The following is a 6,000-nucleotide window of genomic DNA, read 5'->3' on the forward strand; positions in this document are numbered from 1 at the left end:
ATATGTTCAAGACTGTTCCTTATTTCTGTTTGATTTTAGGTATGAGTCATAGTCAGCAGGCAATCACACAGAAAGATTCAACATGGACCAAGAGGCATCACAGCCAGGCTCAGATATACTTACATGAAAAATGGCTTGTTTAGCAAGATAAGAAGCTAGGTCAAGTGGACCTTACCTTCCCCTTCACAAGGTTGTTTCCTCAACTTTCTCAGAGACAGAAGCACACAAACATCCTCCTGTAGCAGTCCCCAGACTGCACTAGCACATGGCATTTCTTTTGAATGATGGACTAGTGACCTTATGAGGGGTCAGCGACTTTTATTGTTGTTATTCAGTCATTTCAGTCGTACTCAATTACTTGTGACCTCAACTTGGAATTTTCTTGGCAAAGCTCCTGGCTCGGTTTGCCATTTCCTTCTCAGGATCATTTTACAGAGGAGGAAACTGAGGCAAATAGGTAAGTGATTTGCCCAGGGCCAAACAGCTAGTAAATGTCTAAGACCACTTTTGAATTCAGGCTTTTCTGACTTCAGGACTGGTGCTTTATCCACCATTGCCACCCAGATGCTCTCAAATCCTTATATCTAAAATAAAAACTTAGAATAGCAGCAAAATACAATCCCAGGAGACTTTTCCTCAACTAGTAAAAGTTTATTAATTTACAGCCTGAAACAAAGTTATTGTCATCATGTTGTCAGGACTTGGATAACTCCAAAAAAAAAGTTTCTTTTCAAGGGCAATGGTCAAAATTTTCTCAGATAAAATATTTCTTCAAATGTGTGAGGATTCCCCTTTGACTTCATTTTTACAACTTTAGTCTTATTTTAGCAGCAGGGCTGCTGAGATCTCATGATCTCAGAAAATTTAAGGAACTTAAAAGTTGTGTGTAACTTGTAACCGTTTTAAAGATTCAATATTCTATTTAATAATGAACATAGCTTCTTAGAAAACTGGATGGCCCCGTGCATAATGTGACCAAATGTAGCACAAAAAAAAAAAAAAAGAAAAAAGAAAGAAGTCGCCTATCTAACAATATTTCTCAATACTCTTAGAAAAAATTTTACACAATCTCATGTATTGTAAGACATGAAACAAAACTTCTTACAATTTGGGTGACATTTAACTCAATTGAACACATTTTCACATTGCTTTATATAAAAGGCCTTTCATTTGGAAACCTTAAAGTAACTCAAAGCCACTAACAATAGACGACTATTATATAATGCTCTCCACATGGCCAGCACTGTAGTTAGCACTTTACAATTATGGGAAGAGGCAAGTGCTGTCTGTCTGTCTCTCTGAATTGCTCTTTTAAGATTCCAACAAAACCTCCCACAGTCTAAATTTCTTTATTTATAAATAAAACAGATTCAACAAGGAGCTGGAGTATAATAGTGAAAATTGTATGTGTCAAAGCAAATGGCCAAGTAAAAGTACATGTTTCCCCATCTTTTTTGAGCTGTTTGTTAGAAATGCTTGCAAAGATTTAGTGTGTTTAGCTGTTTAGCTGTTCTCAAAGGTCTTTTGAGCAATACAATCGGTTATAATCACATAGGACAGCTAGGTGGTGCAGTGGATAGAGTTAGGAAGACTCAACTTCTTGAGTTCAAATCAGATGCTAAGCATATTATTACAATGGGCAAGTCATTTAACTCTGCTCCCTCAGTTTCCTCATCTGCAAAATGAGCTAGAAAAGGAAATGGCAAACCACTCTAGTATCTCTGCTGGGTAAACCCCACATGGAATCATGAAGAATCACACACGACTAAACAACGATCATAATTTTTATAAGTGATAGTCAAATAAATGGAGATAAAACCCAATTAGCCCAAGTGAAAAGTTTAAGGTTCCCCCTTTTGGATAACAGTTTCTCTTGCAAAAGTGTTACAATATATAGTAAGCCAAATGATCTTATAAAAGTTCTCTCCATTCTTCTCAATGTTAACCTCCTTTTGCTAGAGAAACATTTGCCCACTTATTTCACAAAACAGTTTACTTGTCAGTGATCAAAAGGATTAGCCAGAACTCACTTAAGGCACAGGAACACAGATATTGGTACCTTAAAGATTCTCTGCTATTCCTTTCACAAAAATAGTTTTTTTCATACTTTGTTTTCTTTCCTGAAATTTTTAGTCTAATAACACAATATATATATTTTTTATTTAATAGCCTTTTATTTACAGGTTATATGCATGGATAACTTTACAGCGTTAACAATTGCCAAACCTCTTGTTCCAATTTTTCACCTCTTACCCCCCACCCCCTCCCCTAGATGGCAGGATGACCAGATGTTAAATACATTAAAATATAAATTAGATACACAATAAGTATACATGACCAAAACATTGTTTTGCTGTATAAAAAGAATCAGACTCTGAAATGTTGTACAATTAGCTTGTGAAGGAAATCAAAAATGCAGGTGGGCATAAATATAGGGATTGGGAATTCAATGTAATGGTTTTTAGTCATCTCCCAAAGTTCTTTCTCTGGGCGTAGTTGGCTCAGTTTATTACTGCTTCATTGGAAATGATTTGGTTGATCTCGTTGCTGAGGATGGCCAGGTCCATCAGAACTGGTCATCATATAGTATTGTTGTTGAAGTATATAATGATCTCCTGGTCCTGCTCATTTCACTCAGCATCAGTTCGTAACACAATATTTTTTTTTAAAAGTCCATTTTGGTGCTGGTACTTATATGTATAATACATAATATTAAAGAAAAACCATTGATTTTATACTAATTGCCTCCCCCTTTTCCAAAGTTTGCAATATTTTCCAATAATTAAATGGATTTTTTAAAGAAGAGACCACAAAAAAATTGTGAACACTTATAAAATTCCTCTCATAATAGAAAAACATCACATAAAAACATATTAATTTAATTTGGGGAAGAAAGGTCAAATCAAATATATGACTGCATAATGACTAATATTAAAATTTTAAATTTTGGTTTTCACAAGGATTGTCAACTGCCACAATATCATATTTCAGGACCCACTGTTGCCAATTAGCTTAAGTTTTAATTTTTAAAAAAGTAATTGAAAAGTGAAAAAAAGACTATAATTCCTGGGAGGCCATTATAAACTTCACATTGGTTCTAATTAAAACAGTTAAATATAAATTAAGCAACAGTATCTATTTATAGCATACTTATCCAAATTCTTTGACATTTCTTGATATAGTCTTGATACAACCTTTCCTAAAGATTTTATATCATTTCATTCACTATAATTATCTTTTCTGATCTATAATTAAATTTGCTTTTTTGTTAAATGGTCAACAATGATTCAAATGAGGATCCTTTAATGTATAGTATAATAATTTTTTTATTTAAAATATCTGTTTTTTATTAAAACATGATTTTTGCTTTATATATTGGAGTTAACAGGAATTGTACTACTGAAAAAACAGTGTCTGATGGAGACCATAATCTTCTCAAGGGCTCAAGATGTTTCCTTTTCTCTATTTCCTTTCAAAATACTCAAAAGCTATATACATTTCTTCTGTTTTCTCAAGCTAACCTATTGTAATGTCTAGTCTTCATAGAAAACTATTTAATTGTACCAACTTTTCAGTTGCTTCCTGATTTTAAAACAAACCTTTCTTTCTCTGAGCACTTTGGAGTCTACCTTCCCCTTGGCAGTTTGAATGCTTCTGGAAAACTTGTCTTATCATTGTTTCCAGAAGCATATTATCTGGGGTGTAAAGGTTAGGACTGATAACAAACAGGGCTTTTTTGAGGTCTGCATTTTGATTGTTTAAAAGCAGTAAGTAACAGAAGGATAAATACATTCCAGCTTGACTTAATGTTATTGTTTTGGAGAGAGGAAAATGAAGATGATCTAAAATTTTTTTGTTCTGCATTTTAATCAAAAAAAAAAAAAAAAAAAAAGAATCACCTTCCCTTCCTGCAATAAATTTCTCATTCTCTTTAAGAGACGGTTTTAAGTATAACTTTTTCAATTAAAAAATAATTCTACCAAAAAATCAAAAACAAAACCTTTCAGACTTGAAGACTGATAAACCGAAACTGTTTTGGAACTGTTCTGCTGATTGAAAAAGGGAACTTGCTGTGAGATTGTGAGACTTGAACAGTTAGAGATACTCATAAAAACATTCAAATCACAACTTGAAATTTTCAGTAGAAAAATTGTTAATAGTATCTGTAATGTCTTGGCCAGCATTGGGAATATAGAGATAAAAGGAGACACGTTTTCTAAAAGTTTTTGAAAGCTTCGCTTTTTACATTCTTCTTTCCTTGGCTGATCAGACCAAAGGAAAAAGCTAAGTTGAGTCATCAGAACATGGAACAAAGCAAACACATAGAAACACATTCCAGCATAGACTAGCACAAAGCACAGACGTGACAGACACTTCCATATTCTCATGCTATAAATTTCTGTTTGGGTCCACCTAGTATCTCATTTGTATTCTTATTCTGTAAGTTCCTCTTTTTCTTTCTGCAGCTTCTAGCAAAATATCCCTTTTTACAGCCAGAAAAAAAAAAAAAAAAAAGCATTCTCCTTCTCTGAGGTTTTTTGGCAAGGCTTGAAAAGGAACCAGAGGTATTTGGGCAGGGACCAAGATTGTCTGAGGTTTCTACCTTGGTTTCTTTTTTTCTTTATTTCTTCTCTCATATTGGGGGATTTCTGATGAAACAAGATAGCCTTAAAAGTATCATATTTCTGGACTGGGTGATTTCAAATTCACATAATGAAGGATTCACTAATACAGAGTGGATTGATCATGAATTCATAATAGATTGACTAAGCTTTATTAAAATAATGCAAAATAAAACGGGATATCAATTTTCAATTTCATAAATGCTTAGTGGCCATTTAAAGAAGAGTAAATGAAGATTGGTTTCTTTATCTATATAATGGGGTGATCAGACTAAGTGACATCTATAGTTCTTTCCAACTATAAACTCTGATGCGTCAATATGCTTACATTTCTATAGCACTTTACTAATGATACAGGCTGTCCCAAAAGTCTGAGGGCAGTTTAAGACTTTAGGGACACTCTGTAGAGACTCTCTGACATCATGAAACTATCAGTGTGGGGCAGCCTTCTATTAGCACATGTTCTTCTCCACCATGAATTTAGGGGTTTAGAGTCCTGGTCTAGAATTAAGATGTTTTGAATTAAAATTCTATACTTGCTGCTGGTTGCCTCGATTTCCCCGTGTTTAGAATGGAGACAATAACATCCATGGCACCTACTTGACCAAGGGCATTATGGGGCTCAAAAGAGATCTCTATGCAAACTCTGAAATGTTCTCTCAAGTTCTTATGATTCTCATTTTGTGTGAGTCATCTCTTTTCATCAGTCTTCTGTGGAAGATGCACTATAGTCTCTTCTCTGATTCTCCTACTATTTTGTTGATAACAGTACAAGTATTAGTATCCTTATTTTATAGATGGGAAAACTGAGTTTCAGAGAAATGACTTGTCTAGTGTTGCACAACAGAGTAAGACACTCAGGGATTCTACTCCAAGCCTGATCAACCTACCCAATTTTTAAAACACCTATTATGTGCCAACCACCCTGTTAGGTGTTAGAGGAGACAGAAAAAATAAAATAAAATAAATAAGGGGTGGCTAAGTGGTCTAGTGGATAGAGCACCAGCCCTGAGGTCAGGAGGACCTGAGTTCAAATGTGACCTCAGACACTTAACATTCCCTAGCTGTGTGACCCTGGGCAAGTCACTTAACCCCAACTGCCTCAGCAAAAACAAAGAAATAGATAGATGAATGAATGAATAAGCAAGTAATAAATAGCAGTACAGGAGGAAACAGGAGGATTTACCTGGAGGTCAGGAGAAAAGAACAAGAGCCTGAGGAACCAGCAGGCAGGTAGGGGAGCCCAAGAGCATCATCCATCGTCCAGGAGCCAAGCAAGCGCGCCATTGTGAAATACGCAGGATACAGACGGACTTTTCTGCGCAATCGGATTTCTGGGTGATCGTCTGGGAGCCCTCCCGCCTGACAGACCCCCCAG

The sequence above is a fragment of the Sarcophilus harrisii genome, chromosome 3 (assembly GCF_902635505.1).
Source record: "Sarcophilus harrisii chromosome 3, mSarHar1.11, whole genome shotgun sequence".
Classification (NCBI taxonomy): Eukaryota; Metazoa; Chordata; class Mammalia; order Dasyuromorphia; family Dasyuridae; genus Sarcophilus; species Sarcophilus harrisii.